Genomic DNA, 20,026 nt, shown 5'->3' on the forward strand with positions numbered 1-20,026 from the left:
AGCAATCTTTGTGATACAGGTAAGTAAAAGGTTATTTTCCATGGGGAAAGTAGCAGGGTCATATACAAAATATTGGCATTAAAGAGAGGGAGGGAGCAAGTGGACCTTATGAATTTTAATGGCATGCAATGCTTTCTGCTGACTGTTTTTCTCCCTTGCGGTTTAAATAGAGTGGCTCAGAGTGATGACCCATGCCTGTAAACTTGTAAGAGATGACAACTTTCCCTTCTGCCTCCCTCCCCCATTCTCTGCATCACCTGGAGCTTTGCTCACCTTGCAGCTGTGAATTTCAAACAGTTAATGTCAATTTGCCTGGCTTAGAAGTTGAACACACAGTCTAACAAGAGTGCCAATTACTAGGTGAACCAAAACCTCATCAGCGAGTCCTTTTGCTCTCCCCCACTTTTCTTTCTTCTTTTAAACTAGGCCCAGACCTATTGATATTCCACATCTGTATAGTGGGGAGCACACTTCTGCTTCCAAAGGCATTCATCAGAAGGAGAATATTCACAGCAGAGCACTCCACTTACATTGTACATACATAGTGCGGACGACTATTTATTCTGTTAAGTAGTGAAACAAAATATAAATCTGTGACTTAAGGGTCATTGGAGTATGTTCAGTCTAATTGCTATGGCCTTGTTCATCTGGAAGCTTATTCATCGTATCTATTATGTTCCCTCAGCCTGAAAGCGGAGATGAGCACCACACCCCATAGACAAGCTGACCAGGGGTCCTTTACCTGTTTTTACCTACCTCGCAGGGGCTGTACTCCCTGAGAGTCAACATACCTGCCATGGTAGCATGTCATGTATTGCAGTTAGGAACCCTGCTGGAGATGTTCATGAGGGTATATCAAAAAAGCTTGAAGCATTTCTGTTAAGGATTATAGCAGCAGAAATCGACCCCCAAATTGTTTATGTGTGTGGTACGGAAGCTGTACTACCCAGGACAGGAGGGGGTTGTGCAGAGTTGTTAAGGCAGTAGAGAGCATTGTTGGCTGCCCACTCTCCACCTTAGAGCAGATTTATGCCACAAGGTGCCATAGGAAGGCACTGGACATAGTAAAAGATCCATCGCATCCTGGTCACTGTCTCTTTGAGCTCCTGCCATCGGGACGGAGATACAGGATGATGAAGACAAGAACGAGCCGTCTTAAGAACAGCTTCTTCTCCAGAGCGATCTCGGCCCTGAATGGGAAGCCTGGACTTTGAAAGTCATCTAATCTTCCTTGCTGTACTATACTGTATTGTTTAATTAGTGTTTTTATGGAGCAGCCAAGTAATTTCGTTGTCCCCGAGAGGGGGCAATGACAATAAAGATATTATTATTATTATTATTATTATTATTATTATTATTATTATTATTTATTGAAAACGTTGCAACTTAATAAAATATCATTGTGGAAGAAGAGATGTTCATGGGGGAAGGATGAGGAACTGGGATAATGCCCACTGTTGGTGTCTTGATCTCCACAGGCCTGAACAGAGCCTGTGTAAGACCTCTTTGAATGACCAGAAACTCTGCATAAGGTAGGATCCTTTATTACAGAGGCAGAGTCTATGTACATAGAGTTGTAAGTCCCAGCCTCCAAAGCTTCAGACAGATGTGCAGAGATCAGGAGCAAGGATAGTGGATGTAACCCCAACCTCAGCCATTCACTAAATATTTGCACACATTGCTATAGAGATGGTGGTGAAGTTAAGTAATTTTAGACTCTGGTCTTAGCCTCACCTAACTCAGCTGCAGGCAATGTGATAGGCAGCAATGCTCACCTGATCTCCAGTCATTCACATCACAGCTGCTTATGTGAGGTACAGGGTGAGCACAAAGGTGGCAGAAAGGTCTACATGGTGCAAATAGACCGGTGGGTACCCTGAATTGGCACAACTGGTGTGGTTTCCATTGCCCCTCTCACTTTACATCCCAGTAAGCAGCAGCAACATGACCAATCAGAAAAGTGCATTAGTCCACCCCACCACACACTATTAGTATTACTTCGAACTTGGGTAAACCAGCCTTACTGCATTTCAAGGCCTAGACCAGTGTTTCCCAAACTTGTGTTGCCAGCTGTTTTTGGACTACAACTCCTATCATCCCTAGTTAGCAGGACCAGTGATCAGGGATGATGGGAGTTGTAGTTTCAAAAACAGCTGGAGACACAAGTTTGGGAAACACTGGCCTAGACTTTGCCTCAAAGTCCTGCCCTGATGGTACCTCTCTATACAGGCAATGTGTAGATGGGGGAAGAGGAAATACAGTGGAACCTCAGTTCTCGAACATATGTGTTGACAAACGTTTTGGAACCCAAACTCCAAAAACCCAGAAGTAACTGCTTTGGTTTTCGAATGATTTTTGGAAGCTGAACGTGCTTATGTTTTGAGTTTCCCTGAGGAGAAACTGAGGAGCCCCAGGCACAAGCTGCTGAAGTAAAAGTACCAAAGAAGATGTGAGAGACAAACAATGATGGCTCATGCAATAAGGTATTGAATGGAAAGCAAGAATTCTGGAGTACATTTGAAACGGGCAGATACCATAATGCACACAGCAAAGGCAGGCAAATGGCTCTCGCTTTCTACCAAAACACATCTGTAAACACAGCTTGCAGCTGTAGCACACATTATAGTCGGTGGTGCTGAGAATGGGCTCCTTATGAAAAATCATTTCCTGTTTGTCAGTTAACATATCACAACAGTTCCAGAAGCATGTGCAGCAGCAGCACCCCACATGAGTCCAGCACGTGTCTCACCAGTTGGTAGCTTCTGCTTTTTTCCTACAGCTTTACATGTGGAAGAGCAGAACACAGGTGTATGCTCTTAAAATGGGGCTTTTATGTTGTTGTTTTCCCTTGGCACATGTGCACCCAGGGAGGCTGTTTTCAGTCCTCATTTGGCAGCAAGCAGGAATGAGGGTTCTTTTCAGGAGTGGCCAGCACAGAGCTAACCTCCCAGCATGGGCATCACTGCAGTTTATCAGAAAGAGGAGAGGGAAAGGGAGATCAGTGTGGGGCAAACACACTAGATTGGCTCGATTAGGAGCCTGCAATCCACCAATCACCCCCACCCAATAAATTGTAGCAACACTCATGTTGGGAGGTCAGGCAAATTACAACGTCACTCCCTACTGACTAGCTACTTACAGTGCTTTTGCCCCCCCCCCCCATGTCACTAGTATGATTGGAGCTCTTTCTGCTTTCTTCAACATGCCATTGATACTTCTCTGAGAGAGAAGAATCTCTGCATTTTGCACTGAAATTCCCTATCAGACAAATTCCATTTGCAACTCTGGTCACACAGTATTTTGCACAAGAGAAATGTTATGCCATGGGTTGATCAGAAGCTGGCGCTGTTCCAAACCTTGCACTCTTGAAAATCAAAGTGATGACACTTGCAATCACTCGGATCAGCCATTTAATTCAATAACATTATTTATCTGTTGACTTCATAAACTGCTGTTTGGTACCCAGCAATCTTGGAAGACAGCCTACACAATACAACAGCCCCTTGACTGTGAACTGAAGTGAGATGTAGAAACAAAAACAAATGCTTTAAAAGAAGCCGGTCACTGTTTCTGTTTTATGACAGCTGTTAAGCCATACGAATGCAGGCTGCCACTTTTCATTAGAATTTAGTGTGAATTTTCTTTCTGTATCCACAGACTCTCACATTCATAGATTGATTTTACATTTCTTCCAGGAGCATCAATTAGGCTTAAACTAGAAGCAGTTACCTGCTGTTGGATTGAAACAGCTGGTGTTGTCAAGAGAGGACCATTAATTGGTTTTTAGTTTAAAACTAAAAGGTGGGGAAGACTCACAACTTTGTAAATATTTATATTATTCTAATACAGATTTCTTTCTGTATGTATGTGAGAGAGAGAGAGAGAGAGAGAGAGAGAGAGCACTATGAAAGTTTCTTTCTCTATATAGAGTTCAAGGGAATTAAGAGTGGCTTCAAAAGTTCCTGAAGAAAAAATGAAATCCAAAGTTCCTTTTCTGGCAGGTGAAGATTCTTGAAATGTTCAGAATGGAAATTGTGTAAATCCCCTCTCTTGAACAGAAATTCCTCTGGTAAGGAAGCAATGATTTTACTAAACTGAAGAAACAGTGAATAGTACACTTCGTTTATTAAAAGGGACCTTGGTGGGGAAGATTCATAAGGTCATGTCACACATCTATCCTGCTTCTACTTTCCCCAAGATATTAGGTTGTTTGTTTGTTTAGGGCAGAAATCTGAAAGGCACGATTTCTGTAGTAGGTATTTTAATTTCTACTGGTGGTACAATTAAACCAAAGCTAATTTCTGTCTTTATTTTCCATCCAGGGGAGGGAATTGTCAGCACCTGAAGGCACAAACGCTTGCATAACCTGGCCAAGAATGGAATTCATCCAACTGAAATCTAAGAACAGCATTCATGGCTGGATATGAATTCTAATCTGACACTAATTTACAGCTGCAGTTTATGCTTGCAGAATTTCCATTGATATTTTGGGATGGAAAATGAAGCAAGTTGTATTTAGGAGCCTGGGCACATATTGGTTGAAAGACATTTGTTGGTATAAACTACATATAATTTACATGGGCTAGCATAATAAGATTGGGCCTGCTGAGCAAAACGTTGCAGCCCAAGGATGGCAGTGTTCATGCTCCCTAACCCCCCTCACCCATAATGATATTTTATTATACATCATCTCTTCATTTAACACATCCATGGGTTCTCAACAAATCTCTTTTGACCAATAGGTGCCCATGCTCTTAAAAAGAATGTGCTTCATGGAATATTATTCTATAACATTTGAAATGGGCTACAGAAGCATCTCATCCAGCTTTCTTACTCAGTTGGGGGAAACTGAAGTGCATGATGCAATCACTGCATCCCTCATAGATGGCCATCTGCTGAAATAACCACCTCCTGAGGAAAGCTACTGTAAAAGTGCTCTTGCCACTATGAAGTTTTTCCTAACATTTAGCTAAAACTCAACGCATTGCAGTTTCCACCCAATGGCTTTAGGTCCATCTGGATCAAAAGAGACCAAGTCTGCTCCCTTTTCTGCATGGCAGCCTTTCAGATATTTGAAGACAGCTAGCATGTCTTCCATTAACCTTCTCTTCTCCAGTATTCTCTGACTATGCCCAACAAATGTGACAACATCTCACAAATGAAAACAGGGTTACACCACTCTTCAGCTCCCTTCCTCTCCACATGCTTGATGATGGACCCTCTCTGCCATCTCCTATATTCATTTCCCCCCACAATAGCCTTCCATCAACTGATTTAAAAACCAAGACAGCATTTGTGCTTTCAGTACTGATAAACTAGGACAGGCATCCCCAAACTCGTCCCTCCAGCTGTTTTGGGACTACAACTCCCATCATCCCTAGCTAACAGGACCAGTGGTCAGGGATGATGGGAATTGTAGACCCAAAACAGCTGGAGGGACGAGTTTGGGGATGCCTGGACTAGAAAAACACAATTACCCTACAATAGGTAAACAATTCAAAACATACCCAGCAGTTGCAGCAAATGAAATGACATGGTGTGCACTACTACATTGTGTCAGTGTCCATCTACACACATTTAGATGTATAGGCACTAGAAACAAAAAAGCCCACCCTCCTGCCACTCAGAGATTTAACTTCTAGAGACCTTGGGATAGGAGCTGGAACTTTAACAACGATGGGTCCATCAACTCATGCTAACAAAATGTTAACCAAGCACCCCTAAATGGCGACAATAGGATGAAACAGTGGCAGACAGTGATTTTGCAGAAACTGAAAAATGCCCCCAAATAAAGAATGTCTTTGCTCAACAGAACTTGATGCATCTGTTACATTGTCCAAAACATTCCAAGATGTTTCCAACCAGGCTTTATCTTTTCAATGGACCTCTTAACCTCCCACAGATGTTGACTCTGGGAGAAAGAAGCAAGAAAAATAGGAGGACTGCCAATGATGCTGCCTTATACAGAGCATCTATCGGTCCAGGTTCAGAAGCCTTTTCCAGCCTAGAAACTTAGATTTAGCCTCAGCTTCTATGAATTGAATCTGGAACGTCTGCATGCAATGCATGTGCTTTTTCACTGAGCTTTGTTCCCCTCCCCTGTTCCCTCTATACTTGGTATCAATAGATTGCACTATAAACAATGTAGACGGAACCTGACGGTTTTCACATTTATTGTTCTGGCCAATATGCCAGAACAATAGAATACAAAAGCAGGGTGAGAATATTAATCACAGACCCAAGTTAATAGAAGTTTTCAAAGAATAGAGAGGAACCATAAATAAGTCATTAGCATAATTAAACACACAAGATTAAAACAGGATACATGGCAAGAATCCAAATGCTTTTTTAACCTTAAAATAGGCCATCTCCCTTGTAGCAAATCATGTGCTTCTGAATGAACTCCCCCACTTTCTGAATTATTGCAGCAATCAGCACAAAACATGCTACTTCATATACCTGATTCTAATCCATTTTGAAGAAATCCTATTTTAAGAGCTTTTGAACCAAAAATAACCCTTGTTTAAGGTAGAATCCAACTGCTCCCTTTCTGTCAGGCCATAGAAGAGGGCTTACTCAGACCTCCCTAGTCTTAGAGTCCCTTTCTACATTAGCTGGCAGGAGCTGGTGCAGGACATCTTATGTCAGAAGCTCTGGGTCACATGAGAAAAAACCCTTCTTGCAGATTTTCAGAAACTTCTCTGATCTGGTGTCCTCCAGTAGCAGCCGAATTGCAGCTCACACCATCCCCGATCATTGACTTTGTTGACTGGGGCTGATGGAAGCAGGTGTCCAACAAGACCTGTAGGACACTAGCATGAGGTGTCCTCTACTAGGTGGGCCTTTGGTGCAATCCAACAGGCCTCTTCTTACACTCTCTTGCTTGCATGCACAAGTAAGGGGTTGAATTCTTTGGAGCAGGGAAGTTGATAGACATTCAGTGCTAGTATAACAACAACCCAGCATCAGTCTCCCAAGTGTAACATGAGTTGCTGCAATCCCCCTAAGCAGCTTCTTGCCAGCTGGCTTGAAAACTGAAGATTGCTCCTCTCCCCATCCCCACTCTCAAAACTGCTTCTTTCAGCCCTTCTTTTCATACTGGTCTTAGCCAACGGCTGGTGGATACGACTGCCACTCTAGTTTCTAAGAATATCAACCATCAAGTAAGCCACTGAGCTAGCCTAGATAAGTTGTTGTTTCATTTTGCACATCAGGATAGCAGGTCAGACTCCAATTTCTCATATATTCCTTCCTTCCTTCTTAATCACCTACCATTCCTTTGATCAGCTTCTCAGGGTACTCTCCAAGGGCTCATTCACCTGTTCTGCTGCTCAACGCCCACCCCTTGACCCTCAGGAAAACTACTCTTTAGCGTTAAATAGGAGCAAACAGCAAATTGTGTTATAGCTGGATTGCCGTTTGCTCCTATTTAAAGCTAAAGAGTGGGTCTTTTCTTGGAAAAGGTGTAAGGGAAGATTGAAAACCCATGCCTAGAAAGCACATGCCAAGCATGGGACAAGCGGGGATCTGGACAAGCACTACATGTGATGTAACAATAATAAGAAAATGGTGAACCTGCTCAGAGCAACTTTGTGTCTGTATTTTTCTCTACTTCCTCACCTCTCATATATTACTGATTTTATTTTGCAATTGAAAAAGGTACCATTGTAGCACACAACAGGCTCTCAAAAACAATAAGCTTTGTGGGCCCTTTATTCTGTCTGATGTTTAGTGCCCTAAAAGTTTACAACCTCGTTCTGAGAAAACCCATTCTCGAAAGTTCACCTTTGAGGTCAACAGTTTCATTATAACTGAACAATGCAGGAGAGGAAATTCAAAAGTGCAGTGCTGGGAGGTATACAACCAGACCCACAAACCAGTTAGGTGAGCATAATTACCTGGAATTTTGTGACATGCAATATAGCCAAACCAGCTTAAAACAACAACTTAAATGAATGACAGCGTTGTGTGTGTAACCTGTGGTTTGTCCTACTATATTTATGTTTCTGATCCGTTATAATCTCATTTACAGAATATTATGTGCACATGTCAGTCCTATTCTACATCTTAGGAACTATGCAAGTCACTGAGCACCAAGCTTTCATAATCCTCACTTTTCCGCTAACGGAAATGTGCGAAGCCAGCTGGTTCAAACATCATGTTCTTAACTAACGTTGAGTAATACTAGGCTGAACATGCTTTCAGTTCCTGAAGCACAAGGATTGCCTGTGCTATGATTCTCTTCACTGACTGGCTTAGATGTAATTTATGAAGCAGGACTCCAGAGATGAACAAATTCCTCAAACTTGCTTGTTCAGGCCATTTCAAAAAGTCAAAAGTTGACATTGCTGGCATAGTTAGGGCTGGGTGAATCTGTTGATTTTGATTTTCTGTCCGTTTCTCATTTTTACAGTCTCAGTGTTCAGATCTCCATATTTCTGTCAGTTTACATTAAGATACTGTCATGATGGAAATTCACCAGCATTTTAATGTCAATTTTACCTAATACAGTGGTACCTCAAGTTACAAACACATCAGATTACAAACACTTCGGGTTACGGACTAACCCAGAAGTAGTACCTTGGGTTAAGAATTTTACCTCAGGATAAGAACAGAAATCACATGCTAGTGGGCTGGCAGCAGTGGGAGGCTCCATTAACTAAAGTGGTACCTCAGGTTAAGAACGGTTTCAGGTTAAGAATGGACCTCCGGAACGAATTAAGTTCGTAACCAGAGGTATACTGTATACATTTTTTTTTTTTGCAAAACAATTCCCCCTTGTGTTTCCACAATACAATATATTGTGTTTTTGTATGTTATTTTCACTAATATATACAATTTTATGCACACTTTCCCCATCTACACAAAATGGCTGGAGAACTTCGGTGAAAAATTCATCAAAGTACGAATTCTGAAAGATGGGGGTGTTTCTTCCCAATTCATAGACATGTCAACCCTAGATATAACTGCACAGCAAGATACCCAATGAAAATGTGGAGGCAGGCTGATGGTGGCTCTAGCTCCAGCAGATGGGATCTGCTCCACTATCCAAGCACTGATGGTTACATTCTTATCTGAGCAATGTTATGTGATAATTACATTGCTGGAATGGCTACACCAGACAGTTAACCATCCCCAATAGATATAGATATAAAGGAGAATAGATATAAAGGAGCATCAGCTGCAATTTCTTTTGTCTCCAAATATATAATAATTAATGATACTACACACAAAATCCAAATTTGGGTCAATCCAAATGACAGTGACAAATTTTTGTTTCTGCCTATACAAATTCAATCGGCAGGACTAATGTATTGCAAAACATGCCCTGAGCCTTGCCTCTGGTGTGAGTTGGTTATCTGTTTATTCATTTCATAGATTTTCATATAATCAGAGTTGGAAGGGACCACAACAGACATCTAGTCCCAACACCCTGCAATGAAGGAATCTTTCAGCCAACATGGGGCTTGAACTTGTATGTCTTCTTTCTGCTCACTCAGAGCAACTCACAATGCAAGACAGATGCAAATTAAAATTCAAAGGAGATAGAAGCAATGGGGGGAGGGAGAGCAAATCAAGAATAACAGAAATTAATAAACTAACCAAGTGGTAAACAAATACTTGCCTAAACTAAAAGTTCTTCATTAAGGCCATAAAATCATCACACAGTGCAGAACAGACACATATTATTAGGTAGGAACTTCCACCTCTAGGGAGAAGCCCCCCTCTTGTGTTCCCACCAGAAATACATCAAAGAGAGATGCTCTCTAGATGTTATCAGTGATTGGGCACTGGGAAGTCTCAAAAGGGTAGAGACAGTATTTTAAGTATTCTGGACACGAACTGTTTAAGGCTTTAAAGGTGGGCCGTTTTGTGTATTTCTGCTGCTATTCATCTCCATTGCCATTTGACATGTCAGAAGTTTGATGTGCCATTTTATGTGTCGGTGATTTCATAATAGCCATTCTAGGGATTCTCATGACTCCAGCTTAGGTCCAGACACGTCAGTCATCTCCTGATGCAGAGTTCTGGGTACATGGAAACCTTTCCAGAGAGGAACCAAGTGATTTTGCCCATCTCTAACTAAGTATTAAAACAACTGCTCATTAGATCTAATTTGCAGTGTTCACTTCAGAGCCAACAACTGAACAACTGTAATGTCCTTCTCAAAGGACTGATTGAACATATGTTTAAAGCAATAGCCCATGCAACATCATCTGTTATCTATCTTTGAAACTTGACATCATGCATATGAATAGTAGGAACACCAGACTTCTATTTTCTGTTTCTTTTGGAAGCAGCTGTTTTCAAGTTGCATCTAGAGTCGAGTGGGATAAACCCCTTATAAGAACATTAACAGTGGAGAAAATTAGCAGAGCTCTGTGCTATGTGTCAATAGCACATAGGCTGTAATCAGAATAAATGTAAGAATCTGAGTCCATTCCCAAAATAGTATTTACACACAGTTTTCCCCAGGCATGATACTGGCATGCGGAAAATTCACCCACTGAATTTATGGTCAGCAGACTAGGGGGTGGGATATGGACCAAATTCCTGCTATTCTCTCTTCCCCCTGCAGCCCCATGAAATCTGCTTGGGATGAGGTGTCTCCCAACATGCCAGAATAGATTCAGATATGTGAAGGCTACAGAACGGATGGATAATCACACACACACACACACACACACACACACACACAATGCTTCCCTCCCGATTCTGCTGATAGAAGCCTTACCAACAGCAGATACAACACATCTCCAAACCTACGTGAAACCTACTTTGCAAAACATTCCCTCACCATGAGCAAAATAAAGCACCAGGCTAAAAGCAGCAGCAACAGCAGCAGCACATGTGACAGGTTAAAAGGCAGGAAGGGAAAGGACAGTATATTATGTCCTATTCATGGAAATGGAGGGGGCACTGAGCTTCGCTTTCAGTCATGAGACTCTTCAGTCCAGTTTTCACTAGGACTTCATATGCCCCATGCTCCTTCGCCTGTTTGATCATCTCTTCTGGCATGAACCCAGTCCTTAACTCTGAAATGTACAAAACAACATGCCTGAAGGAATTTTAACAGTCTTATCAGGCTCAACTTGTTTTACCTATGGTGAAAATTCACTACAAAGGTTTGGTTTCATTGACATTTTGATCATAACCCTATCTGTTGTCTAGGGTTGCCATTTTTCAAAAAGTGGTGGAAAAGCTTCTTTTTTGAGAAATATCAGGGGAAAATGAAATTTATGAGCTATTTTTAAGGGAAATCACCAATTACAACACTGCTGACATGGGTTGCGTGTCGAGGTCCCCAAGCCACCCCCCAAATAACTCACAACACACACATAACTTTTGTTTAAGGTTTTTGGCATAATTTTGGCCACAACATTATTGAAATACATAAATGTGAGTGGTTGCTTAGGCATTGGTTAAGACTATCTGTCCCCCCACCTGGGGACAGAACTGACTTCCAGGCACCACCGAAAGCCAGTATGGGAAAAACAATATTGGGGAGAAAGGGAGCTGAGACACAGACCCTCACCTTTCCCCGCATGCTCCCCAGGGCTTGCTGGACCTAACCCCATTCCAGGGATTTGGACGAAAAGATGGCAAGCCCCTGGATTCCTTTAATGGAATTTCCCATTCCGCAGCAACCATGGAGGGGCAGGCCCAGCCAATCCTAACCCCTCCTCCAACCAATTGATAATCAATGCCTAACCGCAACCTTACAAGTTGTGGCGATTTGCTACGCAGTAGGCAAAAACCAAATGGCCCAGCCAATCGGCCAGATGGACAAAATTCCTACCAAGCCCCTGCCCCAACGGCAGACGACCCCATGACAGGCATAGCAAGGTCAACACAAACCCATAAAATTAGGGCGGGTGGGCGGGTTGATCCATTGCTCGCAGCGAAAGAGAATGCTCCGGCTGTGAGCACAGGATTTAAAACATCCAATCCCCCCCACCAAATTGCAACATGGAATTTACCCCAGCAACCCAGCCATCCAATCGTTGCCACAAGCTTCCATAGGAATTCTGCCTGGCAACAGAGGGGTGGCCTGGTAAACCCCACCGCAAGATGTGCTCTCCATGAGGCAGAACACGCTTTGCCATACGTCCAGATTTTTCCAGATGTTTCAGCGATTTCCACACAGACACCGTTTCCAATGGCCAACTACCAGCTATGTCCGGGAAATTCCAGACACATGGCAACCCTATGGTTGACCCACTCTGGCCTGTCGTAGCTTCCCACAATGCTGAGAGAGGTGTGTGTTTATTGACTCCTATCAATTCAGGAAGTATAGGTTACTGATATCCATTACAGCAGCCACATTTGCACAGTCAAATCCTGGCTTAATAAGCAGAGATATTCATGATGCACAGCCACTTTCTTCCATCCCGATGGAGGTGAAACAGACAAGGGATCCACAGTTAACCATGGCTTCCTGTTACATCAGAACCAGGAAACTATGGTTAACAGCATCTAAGCAAGCCAGAATATGAAGCCATGAAAACTGGCTTCCAGATCCTGGTTACTTTGGAGCCATTAGTTCAGATGTAATGGGAAGCTATGTGTTACTGCTGCTTCTTCCTGCCTTGCTCGCAAACTTGTATGCATGGAGGAGTGAAATGGGGAGCCAAAGGGCAGCTTATATCTCATTCATTAAACTGAGATTTGTTTGTGCAAATGTGACTACTAGTTATACACTCATCTGACCAGCACAAAAAGTAATGATTCTGACAGACTTAAGCCCAATTGCTGAGGGGGGGAGGGAAACAGTTTAGATCTCCTCTTGCCCAAGTAGGTTTAAAGGGTGTCTGACTCTCGCCTGTAAAGCTGAAATATTTCCTTCAAAATCCTGTATTCTGATATAATATGAAGGCATAAGGCACTTTGATTTACAGCTTGGGTTACAATGGCCCAAGCGGACTGTCATAAGGATTTTTTAGTGATGGGTTTGAAAGTGTCAACCTCAAGCACTATTTCAGACTCTCTCACTATGAACTTGCCTAATCCCCATCAGTTTCTGCAACCTGACACTTTTTAAGATACTCTCCCAGGGGTGGGAAGCCAGCATAAAATGGATTGAGAGTTTGGGCTGATAGCATTTGACATGTCTGCTGTAAAACTCTCCAGTGCTCGTACAGGTGGCTTCCAAAATTAACTAGTCATCCCAAAATGTTTAGTGAAATTGGCGGCTGATTTAATAGGTCCCATTAAAGCCCTATTTATAAATTACGCTGATATTGTTAGTGCTGCAGTTCTATAATAAGTCATGGCACGATCACTGCACCTGTCAGAATAGCACACCACGATAGCCTGATCAGAGTATGGGGTAAGGAATTGCTATTTTTAAAACGAACAAACAAATGCAACATTGAAAAGTGTACATTTTTGACAAAGCCTCTCCTCCTCCAAGAGGGGAGGTGTTGTGGGCGGGAGGCAATTTCTGCATCACGCAGGGGGCATTATGTCCCCTGCCCCATTCACCTGGCTGGCGCACCACGCCCACAGGTAGGCACCCAACCGGGCGGCTTGGTGGGGGCGTGGTTTGCAGTTTGAGATACTGCTGCGCCAGCCATTCTGCCTCATTTTCCGCCTTCTCATCGCGAGTCACCCACCCTCCACTCCCTTAGAGCTTAGGGCTTCGTTTTTCTCTTGACCTTGCTATGGAGCTTAGGTTGGTCGCCCAGGTTGCCCAGGGGGCCTGGTAGGAATTTTTCCATCTGGCATTAGGCCTTTGGGTTTTTTCACCTACCTCGCAGCAATTGTCACAACTTTCTTGGTATTGGCAGTTAGGTTAGGCATTGGAATGTGTTGTTGGTGTGTGGAAGCGCTAGGTGTGGCCATCGCCTACCCTTTCAAATTTGGGTATTCAGTTAAAGGAATCTGGCGGTCATGGATCCTGTCCGATGCCTGTGTGGCGGGGGGCCATGGCACGACCCTCAGTGACATCAGGGGAGAGATTATAGTTGTATTAGCATCAACAGGCTCCACCTTCTGGTGAATAAACCCCCTTTGGGCTCACCCCTCTCCGAGTGGGTGGAGTCAATCTGTCGTGGTCCAGTGCCTAAGCCAGTACCTTCTCACTTGCTGTAATCAATAAAGTTGTGGCCTTTTCTTGCCCATTAACCTTATACTCTGTGTCTGGGTGTCTTCATTCCACAAAGCGGGGATCGGGTCCTCGAACCACAACACAACACATATGAAATATAATGGCAAGACAAGTAAGGGTGAAATTTAACTTTCATAGCAATCAGTGACAATGTTTTCATGGGTTTTACTGGAGTTTGCTTGCACCCAAAATTGTAATCAGCTGCATACATTTTTGTTTGTCTTAAAGAACCTTTTGCACACACAGTACCTTTAGGCCTCTGCAGGAAAGTAGCGGTTCATTTATAAAAATAAAAATTCATAGCTTTTCATTCGGAAGAACTTTTACCAATAATAATAATTATTATAATCCTTTGCAAGAGCTGCATTGGATGGAATTTGGAATTGGATATTTGGGAAATTTAATATGGGATGGATAAATACACATATTTGTTGTTTAATTCTAATTTTATTAGTTGGCAAGTATGCACCAATTAGTAAAATGTGACATTGTCTGACAAGCAAGTATGTAGGGGCTACTGGCTACTGAACCATGTTTTGCATAAGAATTAAAATCTGTACAAAGCCTAGTCCCCTTTACTGGCTGCAACAATAAACACACCTCTGTTTATGTCTTAGGTCAGAAGTACATTCATCATAGTAAATGTCTGAACTTCAAAATTTTGCATCTTAGGTGTGGGAAGCAACTGGTTGGGGAAGGTTTAAGCACCCTCCATCCAATACTCCATTGTCCCCTATTCTGATTCAGGGAGGAAAGACATGGGTTTCCCGTGAATCTGTCGATTTTGCTTTCTATCAGTATCTTGTTTTCCAAGTTCAGATCTCCAAATTTCCCCATCAATTTGCAAAAAGTCCTCATGAAAACATTCACCAGGATTTTAAAGCAAATTTATCCCAATATACGCACGTCTATATGTGCAAACTTTACCATAGCAAAATGCATCTTTGTATACATTACTTGGCTGGGAAATTGTATTGCAAGTGTCACTTTTGAAGGATGGATGTTTAAGGTCAATATTGTTTTGGAAAGTACAAAATAAGCAGGTTCACCTTTGAATGTGAACCGAATCAAATTTCTCCCCTATTTCCATTAGTCCAGTGTCTTCCCCCATCCATGCAGTTCATCCTTATTCATCAACAAATCCTTAGAAAACCCTTTAAATCTATCGCTGACCCTCTCTCTCATGTCAGAAAATATCACTTGTGACATGCCATGAAGGAAGAAGTGGTAGAAATTCATTGTGGTGTGCACTATTTGTTGATGTTTAACAACAGCCATAGTGTGAATTTAACAACAAATGCACTCTATATGATTGGACTAGTCATTTGCATATATATTGCTGTAGTTTGGAACAACAACCTGTTACTTATTTAAGGAAATCATGCAGATAAATAATTACCAAAAGAGGTGTGTGGGGGGAGGGGAGAAAATCATTCCTTTGACCTTAGGAGCTGGATGCGGCAGCAAACTTCTGCTGGTATAAATCTTGCTTTGATGAAGTCAGCTATAAATGTCAGTTCAGTAGCTGTTCAACAGGCACAGTTTTCATGCTCACAGTCCGTGCTTCCTGGCTCCTTGTTAATGAAGTATCCGTTATGCATTCGTTATTCGGCATTCTATCATCCAGCTCCTTCCATATTTTATTTTTATTGTCTAGATAGAAGCGGCACACTAGGGACACATTTGCTTAAAAGTGTGCGCTTAGTACTCAAGGATGCAACAATATCACTTATCTTAAAGTGAAATTACACCCATGCAGCCTGAGCGGCAGAAGATTCTTTCATCATTACGACTTCCCCCTCCCATTAAAAAATATCTAAGTAACAATTGAGCCATGTTAATCTGATATATAGCCTAATATAGCTGGTCCTCATGCCTGTCTTAATTGTTTAGAGGCACACAGAACATTAGTGGGTACAACTCTTACATGAGCCAGCCATTTTGATGGAGTCTGTAAACTGGTACAAAAAAACACACACCTTTAAATGTGATCATATCACATTTGAAATAGAGGAATAAGAATTTAGGAATCACCCCATGGACCAAACTAAAGATTCATGTAATATCTACAGCATGCTGAGACTTCAGCTAAGAACAAAGCTCTATTATAATAAATGTACAGCTTCAGTCAAGACTTACCTCTCCTCATATCACAGTGACATTAAAATGCTTACACCCACCAGGAACCTATGAGCTCACACCACTTTAAATAATTCCAGGTTAGAAGATTCCTTAGCGCCAAACTAGACATTATGGTGGGCAGTCGTACCTTGGTTCTCAAACGTAATCCATTCCAGAAGTCTGTTCAACTTCCGAAACATTCAAAAACCAAGGAGCGGCTTCCGATTAGCTGCAGGAGCTTCCTGCACTCAAACAAAAGCCGCGTTGGATGTTCAGCTTCCAAAAAACGTTCAAAAACTGGAACACTTACTTCCAGGTTTTCAGTGTTCAGGAGCCAAAACATACGAGTAACAAGGTGTTCGAGAATCAAGGTACGAATGTACTGTCACACCCATGCAGAACTTCTCAGAGGCCCAGGGTGGGAGCCCCTGGTCGACAGGGAGGCACAGGGACTTCTTGGTAGGCCCCTGGTGGGGAGCACCAACCAGCTTAGCCCTTTGAGGCCCTGGGTAAATGTACTTGGCTGACCCCACTGAGCCGCTGCACAGGCCTGGGTACTGCTGAAAACAACACCCCAGGTCATGTTCTCTCCTTTGTCCTTGCATAATGTATTTTCACTTTGCCTGCAACGCAGCATCCTTAAATTGTATGCTTCAATTGCCATGTCACACCGGGGCAACCAATACGGTAAGGCAGAGGCCAATGGAATGGAGCAGGGGCATGGAAATGCATGGCGTGACAATGACTTGTCATGAGCTAAATGAAGCTACATGTAACAAGAAGTGAGGGGAGATGCGACGTGGGTCTGTCAGTTTGGATGGCAGCCTCACTTTGACTGCAATGTATGGTTTGGCCTTTATTCTCTTTCCTTGGTTGACTTGAGCATGAACTCTCAGCCATGTGGGGCAAGGGCAATATTCCTCAAGGAGTATATTATTATATTCCTTAGATTTCTTATACATTGTACATGGTGTTGTACTGTATGGGCATCTGCAGGATACCCACTAATGAAGATTTAAGGGGTATAATTAGGGATAGAAAGATCTGTCAATTTCTGTTTCCTTCTGTTTCTGTTTTCTAGCCTTAAAATTGGTTTGTCCCTTTTCTGCGTATGTTTGGAGTTTTTTGTTTTTTTAAAAAAAAAGGCTGCATGAATATTGATTTGATTTTTTTTATGCACATGTCTTCTAATATGCAAACATTTGCCAATAAAACACATTTTTGCAAGTAATTTTACCCTAACAGAATGCCTATTTTTGTACATGTACAAAAAACTTGTGCTGTACACACATTTGCATGCACTTTTCTCTGATATAAACATTTTTGTATGCATTCTTTGGTTGGGGAACTGCATCACAAATTTTAGAGAAGTGTGAATGTGGAAGGGTTTGTATATTGGTTTGGTTCAAGTATTGCGCTGTGAAATGCAGATTTGGTAGTTTTGAACTAAAATGCAGACTGAATGGATTAGGTCTTACTATAATTAGTGAAAGTCACACTAAAATATGCAGTTTACCTAACTGAGGAAGAATCTATCATCAAATGATGAAGTATATATAAAAAAATGGGTATGACACAATCTGCTATAGGGTGATCAAAGGATAGAATAGAAACACATTGCCTCATCCACCACTACCTGCTCAGACTCATGTCAATTCTTGAATTGTGAGGGATGAAATGTCCCTCTCAAGATCTAGTTGTGGGGATCTTTGCATCTCTGACATATTGCTTTCTTTCTCCCTCACCGAAAGCCAAGTCAGTTCTCTCTGTGTGAGTGTGCATGCAAATGATAAGAATGACAGGCAGGGAATATGACACTGGAAACTGTCTCTGAATTCTAGCATACCATTCAGTTACACAGATACTTTTGATGAAATATACAAAATGGTAGTTACAGTAAAGCTTATTCTGCTCATATGAAACTACCATTTTGCTTCCTAAGATTCACACAGACACACACAATAGCTCTCACAAATATGTGTAGGAAATTATTTCCAAAGCAGGAATGCAATCACAGCTAGCTCTCCTTCCTCATTCACACATGCTACTTAAATAAGCAGAAAGCATACAAAAGGATCCACCATGTCAGATTAACCTTTCAAGGTCACTCAGCACAACAGAAAAGTTGCAAGGAAGGTAAGGGGTCAGAAGGCACAGTGAATGTAATAATATCTCCTATAACAAAGCCTTTACAGTTATAGAAACAGAGGCTTTTATTTTTCTTCCGGTAAATAATTTTGAATTGCTTTACAAAGCTATAGAAGCTAGACTGAAGACAAAGAATAGTTTGAATACATTTTGAGACTGAAGCGAAGCAGGTCTGGATTGGGTCAGTGTCTGAATGGGAGAGCCTAGGAACCAAGTGATTGCCGCCTTGGGTTCAATGCCGAAAGAAAGATGGCATGTAAGTTTAAGGGGGAAACACATTACAATACTTTAAAAGATAGCTGAAATTGGAGGCACCCTCTCCTTTCAACAACTGCCCTATCATGTGGATCATTATGAGACCCTTAAATTGAGATTGAAGCAGCTCAACATGGATGTAGACCAATGTCAATGAATCACTGCTTTCTGGGGACGCGGGTGGCACTGTGGTCTAAACCACTGAGCCTCTTGGGGTTGCCAATCGGAAGATGGGCAGTTCAAATCCCCATGACAGGGCGAGCTCCTGTTGCTCTATCCCAGCTTCTGCCAACCTAGCAGTTCGAAAGCATGCATAGTTGTGTGCATAGTTGCCTTTGACTGGAACTGTCGGGGGGGGGTTCCTTTTTTTTACTGCTTTCTATTGGATCTTTGATTCTACAATCATTACTGCTTTTCACTATCACCTAATCTAGACCCAAGAATTGCTGTACCACTTCCAAACTGTGCCAAGTTGGTTCTCCTGACACAAAGTCCCATACATTATTTATCCAGAAAGAAGCATCAGTGCACTGAGGAAGGCATCCTGAGTCTTTAAAATGGGCATGTGAAAAGTACTCTTGACAAGCAAACGTAATAATCAAAGTGTAATAGACTTGCTATTTGTGCAAACAGGAGTCATTGGGGCATGGGGATGGGAACCACAGCAATTTAAACTCAGCATATAGAAGAATAAATATGAACATGAATTTACCACACAAGAAAGTTCCAAGACATTTCTGAAAATTAAACATTCACTCAGAGGCTTTGTTGTATGAATTGGCAAAGCAAATTCTGAAGCTTATCTAAACATGTTAAGGCTGAAATCCAAATCGCTTTTGCTAGGGCGGTGGTAGATTGGGCAGAGGATGTCCTCTGCTCAGTCCTGCCTGCCTCCACCAGTGTGGAACACCCGATTCTGCCTGGTTGGAAGTGCTGTGGTCACTCATGAATGGCAGCCTGCAGAAAACCATGAAATGGGGGATTCTTGAGGGATGGAGGGACAGAGCTGGCCAGAAATTCAATAGACCCTGTGCCAGGTCCACGGTCATCACATGGTGGTTTCAGACACAATCCAGAGACGATATTCGCATCAGCAAAATGACTTGCCTGCCCCGTGTGGGTGTGCAGTGGCCCTGCTATTTAGGACTAGTTTTTACTTAGTCTAAAACAAAACCAAAAACACCTCATTCTGGTGACCTATCCTTCAAAGATTGCTTACTATATCCTCTGCAACTGTTGATAGCTTCCTTTTTAAGGCACAGAAAACCAATGTCAACAATTCTGTATAAAAAACACGACATCCAAAAACATGATTTCATAAAAGTTAGACTATAACATGCAGTGGTACCTTGGTTCTCAAGCTTAATCTGTTCAAGGAGTCTGTTTGACTCC

The 20,026-nt window shown here is 42.2% G+C and overlaps 1 protein-coding gene and 1 long non-coding RNA gene across 8 annotated transcripts in view; one reads left to right on the forward strand and one right to left on the reverse strand.

Moving 5' to 3' along the window:
- Positions 1-20,026, reverse strand: part of CDH12 (cadherin 12) — a 661,518-nt gene that overhangs the window by 136,277 nt on the left and 505,215 nt on the right. The window lies entirely within an intron of this gene.
- Positions 1-20,026, forward strand: part of LOC310767246 — a 582,601-nt gene that overhangs the window by 99,916 nt on the left and 462,659 nt on the right. The gene's annotated exons all lie outside the window — the stretch shown is intronic.

Source organism: Podarcis filfolensis (assembly GCF_964270895.1).
Source record: "Podarcis filfolensis genome assembly, chromosome: 7".
NCBI lineage: Eukaryota > Metazoa > Chordata > Lepidosauria > Squamata > Lacertidae > Podarcis > Podarcis filfolensis.